The following is a 22,763-nucleotide window of genomic DNA, read 5'->3' as shown; positions in this document are numbered from 1 at the left end:
CCCAGAGCCCAACAACCCAGAGCCCACTGGAACCACCAGTTAGACCTCATGTCACGTCCCATTCCCCTTCACTGGTTTATCACCACAACACAGCTGCTGAACACCACTTAGTATTTTATCACCACAACAGCAGTACTTTATCACCACAACACAGCTACTGAACACCACTTAGTATTTTATCACCACAACACAGCTACTGAACACCACAGCTACTGAACACCACAACACAGCTACTGAACACCACTTTATCATCACAACTACTGAACACCACAACACAGCTACTGAGCCCCACTTGAACACCACAACAAGAGCCAGAGAGAGCAAACGAGAGCCAGAGAGCGCAAACGAGAGCCAGAGAGAGCAAACGAAAGCCAGAGAGAGCAAACGAGAGCCAGAGAGAGCAAAATAATGTTATGTTCCCTAGAAAATCTGAAGCTTTGATCAAATCTATAAGAAGGATAAGTAGCTCAGTACATTCTCATGGGGACATTGTTATTTTGGCAGAAACAAACAAACAAGAAAATACGAACCCCAAAATAAATTAGTGTAAATATTTACCATGAAGTGAAATAAAACCACATCTATAATGGGAGCCTGAGTCAATCATTATACTCGTTAAACTCCCCTGTTAAATTCTGTTTCCTTTCAACAGATGATATTCTGAATTCTAAGAGCATCTCCTAAGAACTAAGTACATTGATGAACGTGGAGATGTAAAACCAGCAGAGAGAGACTAACATCGTGGCTGTATGAGCACTGAGCAGAGCTTCAACCACACTAAGAGCCATGTACAGTATGAAACGTCAGATCACTCCTGCAGTGTGACTCTTACAACAGTTAGGATTCATGTTGGGGTAAAGAATGGCCCTGTAGCTGTATGAAACGTACCCTGTAAGTGAAGAGGACCTCTGAACGTCCTCTCCTGCCCCCCTCCACCTCCACCTCCACTACCCCCTGGTTGATGGGACCTGGGTTGTCCACTGAAGACCGGACCGGACCGATCTCACACACAACACTGGAGAATACACAGAACAGCTGGAGTAAGACAAAGGCCCGGTTTCTCCACCACACACACAAGCAGACATACTGTACATCGAAATGTTGTGTTTAATGAAACATGTTATTCGCTGGACATAAAAGTCCATTACAGGCAGGGCCGGTCCTTGCCGTTCTGGCAAGACCAAAAATGCCACCCCCCCCCTTTCACAAACCGAGAATAGTCCCAGTAAGCAAAATTATGTTGAAAAGACATCTAAAATATGTATTTTCTAGACGTTTAAAATCAGGTTCATTTTCGGTTGTGAATTAAAGTTGAAAAGACCGAAGCAGTCAATAGTTTGGACACCTACTGTACTCATTCAAGGGTTTTTCTTTATTTATTATTTTCTACATTGTAGAATTATAGTCAAGACAACACTAGGAAATAACACATATGGAATCATGTAGTAACCAAAACATGTTAATCAAAATACATGTTATATTTTAAATTGTTAAAAAGTCGCCACCTTTTGCCTTGATCTTGTCAACTTGTCAAAAATGGACGGAAACAAACCCCCCCCACTACTATCACTATACCTGGTGGAGACAGAGTATCTGTCCCCCTGGTGAACACAGTCCACTCCAGCCACCGTCACCTTCTTAATGTCCTCCTTCTTTATGCCCAGGTTAGACCCTTTAATGGTCACCACTATCCCCCCGTTCAGAGGCCCGAAACGAGGGATGATCTGTGGGGAAGAGAGAGAGAGGGGGATGATTTAGATGAGTGTGGTAGATGAATATAGAATATAATGGTCATATCAGTGTGTGTATAGTGAACAGTCGTTACAGTAGTAGATCAGTGTATATAAAGTAGAACAGTCGTTACAGTAGTAGTTCAGTGTGTATATAGTAGTGAACAGTCGTTACAGTAGTAGTTCATGTGTATATAGTAGTGAACAGTCGTTACAGATCAGTGTGTATATAGTAGTCAGTGTGTATATAGTGTGTATATAGTAGTGAACAGTCGTTACAGTAGTAGTTCAGTGTGTATATAGTAGAACAGTCATTACAGTAGTAGTTCAGTGTGTATATAGTAGAACAGTCGTTACAGTAGTAGTTCAGTGTGTATATAGTAGTGAACAGTCGTTACAGTAGTAGTTCAGTGTGTATATAGTAGTGAACAGTCGTTACAGTAGTAGATCAGTGTGTATATAGTAGTGAACAGTCGTTACAGTAGTAGTTCAGTGTGTATATAGTAGAAGTCATTACAGTAGTAGTTCAGTGTGTATATAGTAGAACAGTCATTACAGTAGTAGATCAGTGTGTATATAGTAGTGAACAGTCATTACAGTAGTAGATCAGTGTGTATATAGTAGTGAACAGTCATTACAGTAGTAGTTCAGTGTGTATATAGTAGAACAGTCATTACAGTAGTAGTTCAGTGTGTATATAGTAGTGAACAGTCGTTACAGTAGTAGATCAGTGTGTATATAGTAGAACAGTCATTACAGTAGTAGTTCAGTGTGTATATAGTAGAACAGTCATTACAGTAGTAGTTCAGTGTGTATATAGTAGTGAACAGTCATTACAGTAGTAGTTCAGTGTGTATATAGAAGTGAACAGTCGTTACAGTAGTAGATCAGTGTGTATATAGTAGAACAGTCATTACAGTAGTAGTTCAGTGTGTATATAGTAGAACAGTCATTACAGTAGTAGTTCAGTGTGTATATAGTAGTGAACAGTCGTTACAGTAGTAGTTCAATGTGTATATAGTAGTGAACAGTCGTTACAGTAGTAGTTCAGTGTGTATATAGTAGTGAACAGTCGTTACAGTAGTAGTTCAGTGTGTATATAGTAGAACAGTCATTACAGTAGTAGTTCAGTGTGTATATAGTAGTGAACAGTCGTTACAGTAGTAGTTCAGTGTGTATATAGTAGAACAGTCATTACAGTAGTAGTTCAGTGTGTATATAGTAGTGAACAGTCGTTACAGTAGTAGTTCAGTGTGTATATAGTAGTGAACAGTCGTTACAGTAGTAGTTCAGTGTGTATATAGTAGTGAACAGTCGTTACAGTAGTAGTTCAGTGTGTATATAGTAGTGAACAGTCGTTACAGTAGTAGTTCAGTGTGTATATAGTAGAACAGTCATTACAGTAGTAGTTCAGTGTGTATATAGTAGTGAACAGTCGTTACAGTAGTAGTTCAGTGTGTATATAGTAGTGAACAGTCGTTACAGTAGTAGTTCAGTGTGTATATAGTAGTGAACAGTCGTTACAGTAGTAGTTCAGTGTGTATATAGTAGTGAACAGTCATTACAGTAGTAGTTCAGTGTGTATATAGTAGTGAACAGTCGTTACAGTAGTAGATCAGTGTGTATATAGTAGAACAGTCATTACAGTAGTAGTTCAGTGTGTATATAGTAGAACAGTCATTACAGTAGTAGTTCAGTGTGTATATAGTAGTGAACAGTCATTACAGTAGTAGTTCAGTGTGTATATAGTAGAACAGTCATTACAGTAGTAGTTCAGTGTGTATATAGTAGTGAACAGTCGTTACAGTAGTAGTTCAATGTGTATATAGTAGTGAACAGTCGTTACAGTAGTAGTTCAGTGTGTATATAGTAGAACAGTCATTACAGTAGTAGTTCAGTGTGTATATAGTAGAACAGTCATTACAGTAGTAGTTCAGTGTGTATATAGAAGAACAGTCGTTACAGTAGTAGATCAGTGTGTATATAGTAGAACAGTCATTACAGTAGTAGTTCAGTGTGTATATAGTAGAACAGTCATTACAGTAGTAGTTCAGTGTGTATATAGTAGTGAACAGTCGTTACAGTAGTAGTTCAGTGTGTATATAGTAGTGAACAGTCGTTACAGTAGTAGTTCAGTGTGTATATAGTAGTGAACAGTCGTTACAGTAGTAGTTCAGTGTGTATATAGTAGTGAACAGTCGTTACAGTAGTAGATCAGTGTGTATATAGTAGTGAACAGTCGTTACAGTAGTAGTTCAGTGTGTATATAGTAGAACAGTCATTACAGTAGTAGTTCAGTGTGTATATAGTAGAACAGTCATTACAGTGGTAGTTCAGTGTGTATATAGTAGTGAACAGTCGTTACAGTAGTAGATCAGTGTGTATATAGTAGAACAGTCATTACAGTAGTAGTTCAGTGTGTATATAGTAGTGAACAGTCGTTACAGTAGTAGTTCAGTGTGTATATAGTAGAACAGTCATTACAGTAGTAGTTCAGTGTGTATATAGTAGAACAGTCATTACAGTAGTAGATCAGTGTGTATATAGTAGAACAGTCATTACAGTAGTAGATCAGTGTGTATATAGTAGTGAACAGTCATTACAGTAGTAGATCAGTGTGTATATAGTAGTGAACAGTCATTACAGTAGTAGATTCAGTATATAGTAGAACAGTGTGTATATAGTAGTGAACAGTCATTACAGTAGTAGTTCAATGTGTATATAGTAGAACAGTCGTTACAGTAGTAGTTCAGTGTGTATATAGTAGAACAGTCGTTACAGTAGTAGTTCAGTGTGTATATAGTAGAACAGTCATTACAGTAGTAGTTCAGTGTGTATATAGTAGTGAACAGTCGTTACAGTAGTAGTTCAGTGTGTATATAGTAGTGAACAGTCGTTACAGTAGTAGTTCAGTGTGTATATAGTAGTGAACAGTAGTAGTTCAGTGTGTATATAGTAGTGAACAGTAGTAGTAGTAGTTCAGTGTGTATATAGTAGTGAACAGTCGTTACAGTAGTAGTTCAGTGTGTATATAGTAGAACAGTCATTACAGTAGTAGTTCAGTGTGTATATAGTAGAACAGTCATTACAGTAGTAGTTCAGTGTGTATATAGTAGTGAACAGTCATTACAGTAGTAGTTCAGTGTTATATAGTAGAACAGTCAGTAGTAGTTCAGTGTGTATATAGTAGAACAGTCATTACAGTAGTAGTTCAGTGTGTATATAGTAGTGAACAGTCGTTACAGTAGTAGTTCAGTGTGTATATAGTAGAACAGTTCAGTGTACAGTAGTAGTTCAGTGTGTTCAGTGTGTATATAGTAGTGAACAGTCATTACAGTAGTAGTTCAGTGTGTATATAGTAGTGAACAGTCATTACAGTAGTAGTTCAGTGTGTATATAGTAGAACAGTCATTACAGTAGTAGTTCAGTGTATATAGTAGTAGTGAACAGTCATTACAGTAGTAGTTCAGTGTGTATATAGTAGTGAACAGTCGTTAGTTCAGTAGTAGTCATTACAGTAGTAGTTCAGGGTAGTGGCATTACAGTAGTAGTTCATATAGTTATAGTAGTAGTTCAGTGTAATTTCGTTATAGCATTTTGGACACCGATCATGGCTGATTACATTGCACTCAACGTGAGAGACTGCGTGGCAGACTGACCACCTGTTATGCAAGTGCAAGGTAAGTTGCTAGCTAGCATTAAACTTATTTTATAAAAAAACATCAACCTTAACATAATCACTAGTTAACTACACATGGTTGACGATATTACTAGTTTATCTCGCTTGTCCTGCGTTGCATATAATCGATGCGGTGCCTGTTAATTTATCATCAAATCACAGCCTACTTCCCCAAACGGGTGATTTAACAAGCAGTCGTTGCACCAATGTATCTAACCATAAACATCAATGCCTTTCTTAAAATCAATACACGAGTACATTTTTTAAACCTGCATATTTAGTTAAATTGCCTGCTTACATGAATTTATTTTAACTAGGGAAATTGTGTCACTTCTCTTACGTTCTGTGCAAGCAGAGTCAGGGAATATGCAGCAGTTTGGGCCGCCTTGCTCGTGAACTGTGTCGAGACCATTTCTTCCTAACAAAGACCGTAATTATTTTGCCAGAATTTTACATAATTATGATTTAACATTGAAGGTTGTGCAATGAAACAGCAATATTTAGACATAGGGTACCACAAGATTTGATAAAATACGGAACGGTTCCGTATTTCACTGAAAAAATAAACATTTTGTTTTTGAAATTATTGTTTCCGGATTTGACCATATTAATGCCATAAGGCTCGTATTTCTGTGTGTTATTTATGTTATAATTAAGTCTATGATTTGATATTGGATAGAGCAGTCTGACTGAGCGGTGGTAGGCAGCAGCAGGCTTGTAGGCATTCATTCAAACACTTTCCCTGCAGTTGCCAGCAGCTCTCCACAATGCTTCATTGGGCTGTTTATGACTTCAAGACTATCAACTCCCGAGATTAGGCTGGCAATACTAAAGTGCCTATAAGAACATGCAATAGTCAAAGGTATATGAAATACAAATGGTATAGAGGGAAATAGTCCTATAATTCCTATAATAACTACAACCTAAAACGCCTTACCTGGGAATATTGAAGACTCATGTTAAAAGGAAACACCAGCTTTCATATGTTCTCATGTTCTGAGCAAGGAACTGAAACATTAGCTTTTTTTACATGGCACATATTGCACTTTTACTTTCTTCTCCAACACTTTATTTTTGCATTATTTAAACCAAATTGAACATGGGAAAGTTGAGGAGGACAGCATGTAAGAGAAGAGTAAGACAGTGACAGCTAAAGGGAAGAAGACAGGAAGGAAGAGTGCACCAGACAGAGGAGAACACCTCTAGTGATAATCAGAGACAGAGACTATTCTCACCTCAGTGATGTTGGGGTTGGGGCACTGCACTGGTTCCTGGGACTGGCACAATTCTCTGTACACACAGGACCTCATGTTGGCACACCACACACAGCTGTATTTGGGGTCGGCATTCTTACACAGGCTGCAGTCCTCACGACCCAGAGAACAGTTATACAACACCACTAAGAGATGGAGAGGAGGAGGGAGAGAAGGAGGATAGAGTGAGAGGAGAGAGAGGAGATGGAAGAATAGGAGAGAGGAAGGGGAGAGGAGGAGGATGGAGAGAGAGGAGAAGGTAGAATGGGAGAGAGGAGGAGGGGGAGAGAAGAGGGTAGAATGGAGAGAGGAGGAGGGAGAGTAGGTAGAGAAGAGCAGGGGAGAGGTGGAGGATAGAGTAAGAGGAGAGAGAGGAGAGGGAGAGGGTAGAATGGGAGAGGGGGGGGAAGAAGAGGGTAGAATGGAGAGAGGAGGAGGGAGAGTAGGTAGAGAAGAGCAGGGGAGAGGTGGAGGATAGAGTGAGAGGAGAGAGAGGAGAGGAGAGGGTAGAATGGGAGGGGGGGAGAAGAGGGTAGAATGGGAGGGGGAGAAGAGGGGTAGAATGGGAGAGGAGCAGGGGGAGAGAGAAGAGGGTAGAATGGAGAGAGGAGGAGGGAGAGTAGGTAGAGAAGAGCAGGGGAGAGGTGGGGGATAGAGGAGAGGGAGAGAGGGTAGAATGGGAGAGAGGAGGAGGGGGAGAGAGAAGAGGGTAGAATGGAGGAGGAGGGAGAGTAGGTAGAGAAGAGCAGGGGAGAGGTGGAGGATAGAGGTGAGAGGAGAGAGAGGAGAGGGTAGAATGGGAGAGAGGAGGAGGGGGAGAGAGAAGAGGGTAGAATGGAGGAGGAGGGAGAGTAGGTAGAGAAGAGCAGGGAGAGGAGAGGTGGAGGATAGAGAGAGGGAGAGAGAGGAGAGGGTAGAATGGGAGAGAGGAGGCGGGAGAGTAGGTAGAGAAGAGCAGGGGAGGGTGGAGGATAGAGAGAGGAGAGAGAGGAGAGGGTAGAATGGGAGAGAGGAGGAGGGAGAGTAGGTAGTGAAGAGCAGGGGAGAGGTGGAGGATAGAGAGAGGAGAGAGAGGAGAGGGTAGAATGGGAGAGAGGAGGAGGGAGAGTAGGTAGAGAAGAGCAGGGGAGAGGTGGAGGATAGAGAGAGGAGAGAGAGGAGAGGGTAGAATGGGAGAGAGGAGGAGGGAGAGTAGGTAGAGAAGAGCAGGGGAGAGGTGGAGGATAGAGAGAGGAGAGGGTAGAACGGGAGAGAGGAGGGGAGAGAAGCAGAGGAGGAGGGGAGAGAAGCAGGGGGGGGTTGAGAGAAGGGGAAAGAGATGAAACAACGACTCCATACCAATAACCCACCAGTCTGTACAGGGTTCACATCTTATTCAAATAAGCTTGAACTTTGTCCCAAAAATGTATGAATAATAATAATGGCTGAATATTAAACATGTCCAATACTGGGGTTATCCAACGCAGGTCCATTAAGGTGAAAGAGTTGAAATGGATCAACTTGTGTTCAGACAGTTGTTTGAACAGTGCATTGAACAGCAGCGCTGCATCAACTCCAGTGTGTCAGACGGTCTGACTCACCAGTCAGAGTGCTGTCAATCTTCTTCTCTGTGTCTCGGTCTTTGATGTGGAAGGACACATTGACCTCCTGCTCCTTGTCGTAGGCAAACTAACACACAGGATATACACAACAGAGAAAACTGACATCTGAGTTACTGAGGGCCAGAGACATGTCAAAACACACTTGCTGGCTCTTTCTCTCGCTCACACAGGACCCCCCCACCACACACACACACACACACACACACACACACACATACCAGGGTTTCTGCTAGCTGGTTATAGCTGGCTTTTGGACCATTAAGAATCTGACCCAGAGTCTGTTTGGAATAGGCAATTTCTTTCTTGCACAGAATCACAAGCTAACCAATAGGTCAACTGTTCTATTGTGGGGGATATTAGATTGACAGGCTGGTGATTCTGCTGTTCTTTACTCGTCTTGTTGTCTGAGGAAAGGTCGGCGTGGACAGTTATTCTCTCATCTTCACCGTGAGCATCGTTGCATGTTCTGTTATGACGAAGTACCATAATGTAAATGTGATTTCTGTCATTCTGAGCACCGTGGGTGGACGCCCTAATCAGGTTACCACCCTAACCCTAACCACCCAATGCATATGGGCCCGGTAAACTTCTCAAACGTCTTAAATTATAATACTTCCTGTCAAATATCCAGCACCACATTTTCCTGACAAAAACACTGACATGCACGTATGCACACAATCCGCACACAACATAGCTCTTAACTCCATACTGGCAGCCTCTCAAACTCAGTATGAAAACAGATGGGTGGAGAGACAGAGAGAGAGACAGAGAGAGTCAGAGTACTGGCTGGAGGTGAATGTCTTTGGGACTGAGGGAGAAGACTTGTACTGCTCATGTGGGGCGCTGGGAAGTAAAACCTGTGTTGTCTCAACTAGAGGTGGATATTACTGACCTCATAACCCTTGAAGTTGAACTTTAACCCCTCATTAAAGGTGAACTCTTCCTCCGTGTGTTTCATGAGCTCCGTGCCAATTTTAAACGTGTGATCCTGGAGAGAGAGAGAGAGAGAGAGAGAGAGACAGAGACCCACACAGGACAGACAGAGACACACACACACACCACAGGACAAGAGATACACACACGGGACAGAGATACACACACGGGACAGAGATACACACACGGGACAGAGATACACACACGGGACAGAGATACACACACGGGACAGAGATACACACACGGGACAGAGATACACACACACAGAGATACACACGGGACAGAGATACACACGGGACAGAGATACACACGGGACAGAGATACACACACGGGACAGAGATACACACACGGGACAGAGATACACACGGGACAGAGATACACACACGGGACAGAGATACACACACGGGACAGAGATACACACACGGGACAGAGATACACACACGGGACAGAGATACACACACGGGGCAGAGATACACACGGGGCAGAGATACACACGGGGCAGAGATACACACAGGACACAGAGATACACACAGGACACAGAGATACACACGAGACAGAGATACACACGACAGAGATACACACGGGACAGAGATACACACGGGACAGAGATACACACGGGACAGAGATACACACGGGACAGAGATACACACACGGGACAGAGATACACACGGGGCAGAGATACACACGGGGCAGAGATACACACGGGGCAGAGATACACACGGGGCAGAGATACACACACGGGACAGAGATACACACACGGGACAGAGATACACACACGGGACAGAGATACACACACGGGACAGAGATACACACACGGGACAGAGATACACACACGGGACAGAGATACACACACGGGACAGAGATACACACACGGGACAGAGATACACACGGGACAGAGATACACACACGGGACAGAGATACACACGGGACAGAGATACACACGGGACAGAGATACACACGGGACAGAGATACACACGGGGCAGAGATACACACGGGGCAGAGATACACACGGGACAGAGATACACACGGGACAGAGATACACACGGGACAGAGATACACACGGGACAGAGATACACACGGGACAGAGATACACACGGACAGAGATACACACGGGACAGAGATACACACGGGACAGAGATACACACGGGACAGAGATACACACGGGACAGAGATACACACGGGACAGAGATACACACGGGACAGAGATACACACGGGACAGAGATACACACGGGACAGAGATACACACACGGGACAGAGATACACACACGGGACAGAGATACACACACGGGACAGAGATACACACACGGGACAGAGATACACACGGGACAGAGATACACACAGGACAAGAGAACATGTATATTAGAATGAGTAGAAGTCAGTCAGGCTGTCAGGCACAACGAACCATATTAGATAAACAGTACTGTACATGATCTAATAGTGAATGAGGAAGAAAAGAGGATGTACTCTCATTAGAGGAACAGCCAAGTTAATCATCAATGATAGACGATGACTAAATAGGTGTCTGAAATGGCACCATATTCCCTACAGTAAACCTAAACTGGCACCATATTCCCTGCAGTAAACCCAAACTGGCACCCTATTCCCTACAGTGAACCCAAAATGGCACCCTATTCCCTACAGTGAACCCAAACTGGCACCCTATTCCCTACAATGAACCCAAAATGGCACCCTATTCCCTACTCAAATGGCACCCTATTCCCTAAGTAGTGCACTGTATAGGCAATATGGTGTAATTAGGGGAGCAAGCCTAAGAGCTGTGTCTATCTCACCTTGTAGATGTCCAGGTTCTTCCCTTGGAAGCTGATGGGGATGGGGTAGCCTACAGGGATGAGATGAGGATCTGGGTTCTCAAACTGAGGACAGCTATCAGCCTGGAGGGAGAACAGAAGGTAGCTGGTTTAATCAGAGAGACAGACAGACAGACAGACATACAAGCAGACATGCATACAGGCAGACATACAGACAGACATACAGGCAGACATACAGACAGGCAGACAGACAGACAGGCAGACAGACAGGCATACAGACAGGCATACAGGCATACAGGCAGACATACAGGCAGCCAGGCAGACAGACATACAGGCAGGCACACAGGCAGACAGACATACAGGCAGACAGACATACAGGCAGGCAGACAGGCAGGCGGACAGGCAGGCAGGCAGGCGGACAGGCAGGCGGACAGGCAGGCGGACAGGCAGGCACAGGCAGGCAGACAGGCAGGCAGGACAGGCAGGCGGACAGGCAGGCAGGCAGACAGACAGGCAGAGGCAGGCAGGCAGGCAGGCAGGCAGACAGACACACAGACAGACACACAGACAGACACACAGACAGACACACACAGACAGACACACAGACAGACACACAGACAGACACACAGACAGACACACAGACAGACACACAGACAGACACACAGACAGACACACAGACAGACACACAGACAGACACACAGACAGACAGACACAGACACACACGCAGACAGGACACGCAGACAGACAGGCAGACAGACAGGCAGGCAGGCAGGCAGACAGGCAGACAGGCAGGCACAGGCAGGCAGACAGGCAGGCAGGCAGACAGGCAGGCAGACAGGCAGACAGGCAGGCAGGCAGACAGGCAGACAGACAGACAGGCAGACAGGCAGACAGGCGGAGCTTGCCAGTTGCCACCTATAAGCCAGAAAGTCAGTAACAGATACAAGCTGGATCAGAGACAATAGCTCTTTATCAATTAATCTTCCTTCACTTCCTCACATCCTCTCTTCTGGCCTGCTTTTCAAAAAGTATTGGACCTTCTTCTTGAGGAGGCGGGGAGAGAGGACACAAGGAGTTGTGGAAAGACAAAAGGAGATTGAGCCAAACTGTGTAGTTCACTGAGACAGGGCTTCCTCCTACTTGTTGGGCTTTGACGATGTGAGCTCCATCTACAGAGACATCTCTGTCACTGCAGGTGTGGTCCTGGGCATTCCACTGGCACTGCCACTCACTGGTCACACATGCTATACACCTGGGGACAATCAACCAATAGAAGGAAGAGATAAGGAATCAGAGTTTATATAGCCAATGAGAACAGAAATCCCCAAAGGTGTTCCGTGTAAAATGACTGAACAGAATAACTGTCAGAAAAGCGTCATTAACGGGTCGTCTCCATAAAGCAGTGGTCACCGACGGGTCCATCTTCAAGGCATTCCTAGTCGACCACCTTGCACTCCTATCGTACAGTTCTGCTGGGTAGGCAAAGGGTTCCAACCATTTCATTTGTCTGAAGGGACAAACTCCACAACCAGAGAAAGACTGTCAAAGAATACAGCAAGCAGTTGCTGTTTATATGAGTTCTTTAAGCTTTTATTCAGTACTGTCAACACTGTTTTTATGAGTGAGTTCTTTAAGCTTTTATTCAGTACTGTCAACACTGTTTTTATGAGTGAGTTCTTTAAGCTCTATTCAGTACTGTCGACACTGTTTTTATGAGTGAGTTCTTTAAGCTTCTATTCAGTACTGTCAACACTGTTTTTATGAGTGAGTTCTTTAAGCTTCTATTCAGTACTGTCAACACTGTTTTTATGAGTGAGTTCTTTAAGCTTTTATTCAGTACTGTCAACACTGTTTTTATGAGTGAGTTCTTTAAGCCTCTATTCAGTACTGTCAACGCTGTTTTTATGAGTGAGTTCTTTAAGCATCTATTCAGTACTGTCAACACTGTTTTTATGAGTGAGTTCTTTAAGAGTACTGTCAACACTGTTTTTATGAGTGAGTTCTTTAAGCTTCTATTCAGTACTGTCAACACTGTTTTTATGAGTGAGTTCTTTTAAGCTTCTATTCAGTACTGTCAACACTGTTTTTATGAGTGAGTTCTTTAAGCTTCTATTCAGTACTGTCAACACTGTTTTTATGAGAGTTCTTTTAAGCTTCTATTCAGTACTGTCAACACTGTTTTTATGAGTGAGTTCTTTTAAGCTTCTATTCAGTACTGTCAACACTGTTTTTATGAGTGAGTTCTTTAACCTCTTGAAACTCTAGGGGCGCTATATCATTTGGATAAAAAGATGTGCCCGTTTTAAGCGCAATATTTTGTCACAAAAAGATGCTCGACTATGCATATAATTGGTAGCTTTGGAAAGAAAACACTGACGTTTCCAGAACTGCAAAGATATTTTCTGTGCGTGCCCTAGAACGTGAGCTACAGGCAAAACCAAGATGAGACGGCATCCAGGAAATTAGCAGGATTTTTGAGGCTCTGTTTTCCATTGTCTCCTTATATGGCTGTGAATGCGAGAGGAGTAAGTCTGCCCTTTCCCCAAGGTGTCTGCAGCATTGTGACGTATTTGTAGGCATATCATTGGAAGATTGACCATAAGAGACCACATTTACCAGGTGTCCGCCCGGTGTCCTGCGCCGAAATTGGTGCGCAAAAGTCAGCTGCAAGTATTTTTCCACAGAATTCAGAGAAGAATGCAGGCTTCCACGAACGATATATCAATGAAGAGATATGTGAAAAAACACCTTGAGGATTGATTCCAAACAACGTTTGCCATGTTTCGGTCGATATTATGGAGTTAATTCGAAAAAGTTTGACGTTGTAGGTGACTGAATTTTCGGTTCGTTTCGGTAGCCAGATGCGATGTAGAAAACGGAGCGATTTCTCCTACACACAGACGCTTTCAGGAAAAACTGCGCATTTGCTATGTAACTGAGAGTCTCCTCATTGAAAACATCCGAAGCTCTTCAAAGGTAAATGATTTTATTTATTTGGTTATCTGGTTTTTGTGAAAATGTTGCGTGCTAAATGCTACTCAAAATGGTAAGATAGCTTAGCATACTCTTACACAAATTAGTCAATTGCTATGGTTCAAAAGCATATTTTGAAAATCTGAGATGACAGTGTTGTTAAGAAAAGGCTAAGCTTGAGAGTAGGCGCATTATTTTCATTTTATTTGTGATTTTCAGAAATCGTTAACGTTGCGTTATGCTAATGAGCCTGAGGCTTTAGTCACGATCCCGGATCCGGATGGGGAGTTTAAGCTTCTATTCAGTACTGTCAACGCTGTTTTTATGAGTGAGTTCTGTTAAGTTTTTACAAAACATAAATGTGCATCTCCCTACTTCCACTCGTGTTGAGTAGCCGTGTATCAACAGGCCTGCTGTTTAATTATTAGCAGCTCGTCAAGTCTATGTCAATATCCAGGAATATTTCACTTTTCTGGTCATAGGAACATCATGAATTGGAGCATGAGGCAGAAATAATGTGGTGCGACTTGAGTTTGGCCATCAGGTGGAGAAAGGTGTCCCCTCTATTGGTCAGTGGAGGAAGAAAGCAGGGACTATGAGAGGTGTCCCCTCTCTATTGGTCAGCCTCACCGGAGGAAAGGAGAAAGCAGGGACTATGAGAGGTGTCCCCTCTCTATTGGTCAGCCTCACCGAGGAAAGGAGAAAGCAGGGACCCCTCTCTATTGGTCAGAGGTGTCCCCTCTCTATTGGTCAGCCGCACCGGAGGAAAGGAGAAAGCAGGGACTATGAGAGGTGTCCCCTCTATTGGTCAGCCTCACCGGAGGAAAGGAGAAAGCAGGGACTATGAGAGGTGTCCCCTCTCTATTGGTCAGCCTCACCGGAGGAAAGGAGAAAGCAGGGACTATGAGAGGTGTCCCCTCTCTATTGGTCAGCCTCACCGGAGGAAAGGAGAAAGCAGGGACTATGAGAGGTGTCCCCTCTCTATTGGTCAGCCTCACCGGAGGAAAGGAGAAAGCAGGGACTATGAGAGGTGTCCCCTCTCTATTGGTCAGCCTCACCGGAGGAAAGGAGAAAGCAGGGACTATGAGAGGTGTCCCTCTCTATTGGTCAGCCTCACCGGAGGAAAGGAGAAAGCAGGGACTATGAGAGGTGTCCCCTCTCTATTGGTCAGCCTCTCACCGGAGGAAAGGAGAAAGCAGGGACTATGAGAGGTGTCCCCTCTCTATTGGTCAGCCTCACCGGAGGAAAGGAGAAAGCAGGAACTGGATGCCCTGCTGCGCTCTCCCTCTGCTGAGACTGACCATCAGTCCAGTAAAATAAAAAAGATAATTATTTCAATTTATGCTCAGCTGAGCCTCGCAAATGATACAACTGATCTATTCTGTTATCAAAGCTCGAGTTTTGAAATATAACATGGTCTGAGAAGAACAACAGTCAGGAAGGCATAAAGCCAATATGTTGTGATAATGTATTAGACCTACTGCACAAACCTCATTCCTACACAACAGTGTTTATTAGGTTACTGTTCTATAGGCTTACATTATTAAGTCCTGTTTTTAAAGAATATCTGAGTGGTAGATCTCGGCTTGGAAAGTGATCTTGCCTCAGAAAAGGTTGGTGACCAATAAGGGTTTTACTGGCGACACTTACGGCGTGTTCCTGGACTTCCTGCCGGTGGCGGCACAGTTGTAGAACTTGTATTCGCTGGACGTCACCTCGATGCCGTCGTTGACCAGGATCTTCACCTGCACCGTCACAAAGTCTGAACGCAATACGACAGAATGTCAGTTACCACAGTCCACTGCTCTGAGAGGAAATATTAGCCCGGTCACCTGACTGGTTCTGTACTGAATAAAACACATCGTTGCCTTGTTCCGCAAGACAAAGACAAGTTAGTTAAAGAAACAGACTGATATATCCAGGCTTAAAAACAGTATTCAGAACCCATCTACCACCCAAGGAGCTAAGGACCGGGGTTAGGACCAGTATTCAGAACCCATCTACCACCCAAGGAGCTAAGGACCGGGGTTAGGACCAGTATTCAGGACCCATCTACCACCCAAGGAGCTAAGGACCGGGGTTAGGACCAGTATTCAGAACCCATCTACCACCCAAGGAGCTAAGGACCGGGGTTAGGACCAGTATTCAGAACCCATCTACCACCCAAGGAGCTAAGGACCGGGGTTAGGACCAGTATTCAGAACCCATCTACCACCCAAGGAGCTAAGGACCGGGGTTAGGACCAGTATTCAGAACCCATCTACCACCCAAGGAGCTAAGGACCGGGGTTAGGGACCAGTATTCAGAACCCATCTACCACCCAAGGAGCTAAGGACCGGGTTAGGACCAGTATTCAGAACCCATCTACCACCCAAGGAGCTAAGGACCGGGGTTAGGACCAGTATTCAGAACCCATCTACCACCCAAGGAGCTAAGGACCGGGTTAGGACCAGTATTCAGAACCCATCTACCACCCAAGGAGCTAAGGACCGGGTTAGGACCAGTATTCAGAACCCATCTACCACCCAAGGAGCTAAGGACCGGGGTTAGGACCAGTATTCAGAACCCATCTACCACCCAAGGAGCTAAGGACCGGGGTTAGGACCAGTATTCAGAACCCATCTACCACCCAAGGAGCTAAGGACCGGGTTAGGACCAGTATTCAGAACCCATCTACCACCCAAGGAGCTAAGGACCGGGTTAGGACCAGTATTCAGAACCCATCTACCACCCAAGGAGCTAAGGACCGGGTTAGGACCAGTATTCAGAACCCATCTACCACCCAAGGAGCTAAGGACCGGGGTTAGGACCAGTATTCAGAACCCATCTACCACCCAAGGAGCTAAGGACCGGGGTTAGGACCAGTATTCAGAACCCATCTACCACCCAAGGAGCTAAGGACCGGGGTTAGGACCAGTATTCAGAACCCATCTACCACCCAAGGAGCTAAGGACCGGGTTAGGACCAGTATTCAGAACCCATCTACCACCCAAGGAGCTAAGGACCGGGTTAGGACCAGTATTCAGAACCCATCTACCACCCAAGGAGCTAAGGACCGGGGTTAGGACCAGTATTCAGAACCCATCTACCACCCAAGGAGCTAAGGACCGGGGTTAGGACCAGTATTCAGAACCCATCTACCACCCAAGGAGCTAAGGACCGGGGTTAGGACCAGTATTCAGAACCCATCTACCACCCAAGGAGCTAAGGACCAGGGTTAGGACCAGTATTCAGAACCCATCTACCACCCAAGGAGCTAAGGACCGGGTTAGGACCAGTATTCAGAACCCATCTACCACCCAAGGAGCTAAGGACCGGGTTAGGACCAGTATTCAGAACCCATCTACCACCCAAGGAGCTAAGGACCAGGGTTAGGACCAGTATTCAGAACCCATCTACCACCCAAGGAGCTAAGGACCGGGTTAGGACCAGTATTCAGAACCCATCTACCACCCAAGGAGCTAAGGACCGGGGTTAGGACCAGTATTCAGAACCCATCTACCACCCAAGGAGCTAAGGACCGGGGTTAGGACCAGTATTCAGAACCCATCTACCACCCAAGGAGCTAAGGACCGGGTTAGGACCAGTATTCAGAACCCATCTACCACCCAAGGAGCTAAGGACCGGGGTTAGGACCAGTATTCAGAACCCATCTACCACCCAAGGAGCTAAGGACCGGGGTTAGGACCAGTATTCAGAACCCATCTACCACCCAAGGAGCTAAGGACCGGGTTAGGACCAGTATTCAGAACCCATCTACCACCCAAGGAGCTAAGGACCGGGGTTAGGACCAGTATTCAGAACCCATCTACCACCCAAGGAGCTAAGGACCGGGGTTAGGACCAGTATTCAGAACCCATCTACCACCCAAGGAGCTAAGGACCGGGTTAGGACCAGTATTCAGAACCCATCTACCACCCAAGGAGCTAAGGACCGGGTTAGGACCAGTATTCAGAACCCATCTACCACCCAAGGAGCTAAGGACCGGGGTTAGGACCAGTATTCAGAACCCATCTACCACCCAAGGAGCTAAGGACCGGGGTTAGGGACCAGTATTCAGAGGACTCACCCTGCTTGTCAGGTGTAGAGGATGTTCACAGGGTCAGGGAGGGCACAGTGACCTTCTGGTCCATCACCACAGCTCCACTAGTGTCCAGTATTCAAACCTGCATCTTGATAATGTCAGAAGGGCCGATCTTGGGGAGGGAGGGGATGTAGATTTCAACCTGGACAGGACAAAAACAGAGGTTTTTGAGGAGTGTGAGAGAACCCACAGAAACCAAGAGAGAAGAACCAAGAGAATAAACTTCCTCTTGAATACAAAAGGTCCATTGAGGAAATGCAATTATGTTTCAAGTCACAGGAATGGTTATGGACAAAAACTCAAGTTCCTGGAGAGAATTGAGATGAAATGAAGTGAAATAAAGGAAGTGACTGATATTCAGGTCTACAGTTTAAAATGTAGCAAGTTCATTAATCCAGAACTGTCTAAACCATCTAGCAGAAACCCTGGTATGTGTGTGTGTGTGTGTGTGTGTGTGTGTGTCAGTGCCCATCTGTGTGTGTGGAGCTAAGGTGTGTGTGTAGTGTGTGTGTGTGTGTGTGTGGGAGAAAGGAGAAATGACTGGAAGGAGCAGAGCTTAAAGGAATTGACTAGGAGTTACACTCAGGATGAATGAATTCAGAACCCATCAAACCCAGCACAACAGATGAGGATCTTTCACACTGAACCATCTACCAATGACAGGAGCTAGACATGGTTAGGACTCAACCATTCAGTACCCATCTCTTCCTACAGCTGAGGTTGGGGGTTAAAGGCCTTCAGGACCCATCTACCACCCAAGGAGCTAAGCCACGTGTTGTCATCCAGCCCTCAGGACCCATCTACCACCTGGAGCTACACCTGGAGGAGAAGAGAACCCATCACACCCTGGACTACAGCTAACCCTGGACTACAGCTAACCCACTACCACTAACCCTGGACTACAGCTAACCCCGGACTACAGCTAACCAGGACTACAGCTAACCCCGGCCTACAGCTAACCCCGGATGTACAGCTCAGGGAGGGCCTACAGCTAACCCCGGCCTATAACACTACAGCTCCACTAGTGTCCTACAGCTAACCCACTTGATAATGTCAGAAGGGCCGACTTGGGGAGGGAGGGGATGTACAGCTAACCCTGGCCAAAACAGCTTTTTGAGGAGTCTGGACTACAGCTAACCCTGGACTACAGAAGCCTGGAATAAAGCTAACCCTGGAACAGCAAAGAGTCTTGACTACAGCTAGCCCTGGCCTTCAAGCTCACCAGGAATGTCTGGACAAAAACTAACCCTGGACTACAGATGAAATGAAGGACTACAGGAAGTGACTGATATTCCTACAGTTTAAAATGTACACAGTTCATTAATCCAGAACTGCTCCCAGAAAACTAATTTATGTCCTGTGTGTGTGTGTGTACTGCTAACCCTGGACTACAGCTAACCCTGTGTGTACAGCTAAGAGAGAGAGAGAAAATACACTGGAAGGGAGGAGTCTGACTACAGCTAACATGGAGTCTGACTCAGGATGAATGAATTCAGAATGAAGCAAACCCAGCACAACAGATGAGGGATCTTTCACACTGGAAAGACAGCCCAATGACAGGGAACGCAGACTGTACAGCTAACCAGGAGTCCTGCTCGGTCTTCCTACAGCTAACCCTGGGTGGGTTAAACAGGATCTGAACACACTGCTGGTAACCCTGGACTCCACAGCCACCCTGGTCATCCTCAGCTAACCCTGGGACAGCTAACTTCCTGGTACACCTGGAGGAGAAGAACCAGGACATCCTGGACTACAGCTAACCCTGACTACAGCTAACCCCGGACTACAGCTAACCCTGGACTACAGCTAACCCTCGTCTGGAACCCTGGACTACAGCTAACCAGGAGTCTGGACTACAGCTAACCAGGAGTCTGGACTACAGCTAACCAGGAGTCTGACTACAGCTAACCAGGAGTCTGGACCACAGCTAACCCGGAGTCTGGACCACAGCTAACCCCGGTCTGACCACAGCTAACCCGGAGTCTGGACTACTGCTAACCCTGGACTACAGCTAACCCTGGACTACAGCTAACCAGGAGTCTGGACTACAGCTAACCCGGAGTCTGGACTACAGCTAACCAGGAGTCTGACTACAGCTAACCAGGAGTCTGGACCACAGCTAACCAGGAGTCTGTACCACAGCTAACCCGGAGTCTGGACCACAGCTAACCAGGAGTCTGGACCACTGCTAACCAGGAGTCTGGACCACAGCTAACCAAGAGTCTGGACCACAGCTAACCAGAGTCTGGACTACAGCTAACCAGGACTGGACAGCTAACCAGGAGTCTGGACCACAGCTAACCGGAGTCTGGACCACAGCTAACCAGGAGAGTCTGGACAACAGCTAACCGGGAGTCTGTACTACAGCTAACCAGGAGTCTGGACCACAGCTAACCGGGAGTCTGGACCACAGCTAACCAGGAGTCTGGACCACAGCTAACCAGGAGTCTGGACCACAGCTAACCGGGAGTCTGGACCACAGCTAACCAGGAGTCTGGACCACAGCTAACCAGGAGTCTGGACCACAGCTAACCGGAGTCTGGACCACAGCTAACCGGGAGTCTGGACCACAGCTAACCAGGAGTCTGGACCACAGCTAACCGGGAGTCTGGACCACAGCTAACCGGAGTCTGGACCACAGCTAACCGGGAGTCTGGACCACAGCTAACCGGGAGTCTGGACCACAGCTAACCAGGAGTCTGGACCACAGCTAACCAGGAGTCTGGACCACAGCTAACCAGGAGTCTGGACCACAGCTAACCAGGAGTCTGTACCTGTATCCAGGCCCAGTTCCTCACTGATAGGAGCTCAAGAGAGAAAATAGTCCTGGACCATCTATAACAGGATAAATCAGTACTAAGCTCATAAGACATTTATAAGTTACATTATATTATTAATTGAAAAAATCAATGAGCAGCAGGAAATATTACAGCTATAACCAATGTTCCCCCAAATAATTGTCTCTGAGCAAATTTCAAGTCTGCTGACGTCCAGCGCACATTACTGTGAACATGGAGGCTGTACCTGCTTTAAGTTACAGTTTTAAACAGTGACTATATAGGCTACTGTGAATATTTGATCATAATGTAGGCCTACCAGAGTGGCCTACCATCAAAAACATGGAGAAAATTCATTGAACACCACACATTTTAACAAGGAAATAGCTGTTCTATCATTCAGCCAACAGTTGCAGCTAATGTGTGGTGTTCAATATAGGTCTACATTCCATGAGACTTCTGAAAAAACATGCAGGGCTTGACATGAACCTGTCCATCCACTTGTCCTTCAGACAAGGAGGGACTGAAAATGTTGTGTTGATGCAAAAAGCACTTTTCTAAATAAAATGCATTATTATTCCCATACCATTATTACAGAGTATCAGACAAATTATGCTACCCTCTGCCTATTGGCTACTTGGCTTATTCAAGCCTGTCTCAAAATACAACACTGCCCCTTTAAGACAAAAACAAATCTCATCACCTGACTGGCTTTTTAAAGATGGCTAGAAATGTACAGGTTGTGTGCTCCTGTAGGAAGCAATCCCTCACCTATCGTCCCCTATCGTCCCCTATCGTTGACTACAAATGATCTATAACTGGGATAATAACTCACTAACTAGCAAAGAACATGAACAAATGTGCCACATGTGGCTACATGCAGCTGTGATTGGTTAAGGAGCACCAGTCTGTGTAGAGTACAGCTCAGCCGTGCCTGTCCATGTAATAGAATCCGACACCGTGCGTTCTGCCTCGGTATGTTGCATTGAAAGCGTGGATTCAATCACAACTCCCACAGTAAAGGGAAACATTGATAGTGTTAACTGAAAGTCTAGAAAGTTGAGTGAAGTTGAATCTCTGCGCGGGCTGGTATTTCTTCTGCGCGACAGTCCGAGAGGAGCTGCACCCTGCTTAGAGGGAACATTGGCTATAACTGGGACTGTACTCACTTGCCCTGCAGCACACACCAGCCACAGTAGGGGTCTTCCTGTGCCACACAGGACTGGCAGTCTGTCTTCAGGTGGCAGGCCTGCACTGGCACCTTGGTGATCTATGAGCAAACATAAACGGCTGATTCAAACACGGCTTTGATACGGTACGAACCTAAATGCAAGGAACGCCTCACACTGATGAAAATCTACGCTATGGAATAAAGTTCCACGTTAAGATCACGGCTCACCTTCTTCTCTGTGGTGATGTAGAGGTGTGTGAGGCTGGTGTCAAACAGCAGGTTCTTGTTGACCTTGTCCCCGGTGTTCTCCCCAGGGGCGCGGCCGTACACCTCTGGACTGGTCGACAGGTGCAGCTTCAACACCTACGTTACACGAGCAGAAAGAAGACAGAGGCCGGGTCGATGCAGAAGAACTATTAAGGAAAATACATACAAGTCAGAGCAGCCTATTGAATAACATTACAGCAGGACGACTCTTCTGTTCAGCAGACGCTCTTATGCAGAGCAACTTAGTGAGACCAACCACATCACAGTCAGCATTTAACTATGTAGGTGAGGTCAGAGACCAACCACATATCACAGGTGCAAACTAAGGTAGGTGAGACCAACCACATATCACAGTCAGTAAGCATTTAGCACTATCCAGGTAGTGTGAGACCAACCACATATCACAGTCAGTGCATTTAACTAAGGTAGGTGAGACCAACCACATATCACAGTCAGTGCATTTAACTAAGGTAGGTGAGACCAACCACATATCACAGTGCATTTAACTAAGGTAGGTGAGACCAA

At 45.6% G+C, this 22,763-nt stretch overlaps 1 pseudogene; it reads right to left on the bottom strand.

Moving 5' to 3' along the window:
* Positions 1 to 22,334, bottom strand: part of LOC135531179 (plexin-B2-like) — a 55,931-nt pseudogene extending 33,597 nt beyond the window's left edge.
* Positions 22,335 to 22,763: the final 429 nt, after the last annotated feature.

This window comes from Oncorhynchus masou, unplaced genomic scaffold (genome assembly GCF_036934945.1).
Source record: "Oncorhynchus masou masou isolate Uvic2021 unplaced genomic scaffold, UVic_Omas_1.1 unplaced_scaffold_1540, whole genome shotgun sequence".
NCBI classification, from domain to species: Eukaryota; Metazoa; Chordata; class Actinopteri; order Salmoniformes; family Salmonidae; genus Oncorhynchus; species Oncorhynchus masou.
This window is presented reverse-complemented; position numbering and strand designations above follow the sequence as displayed.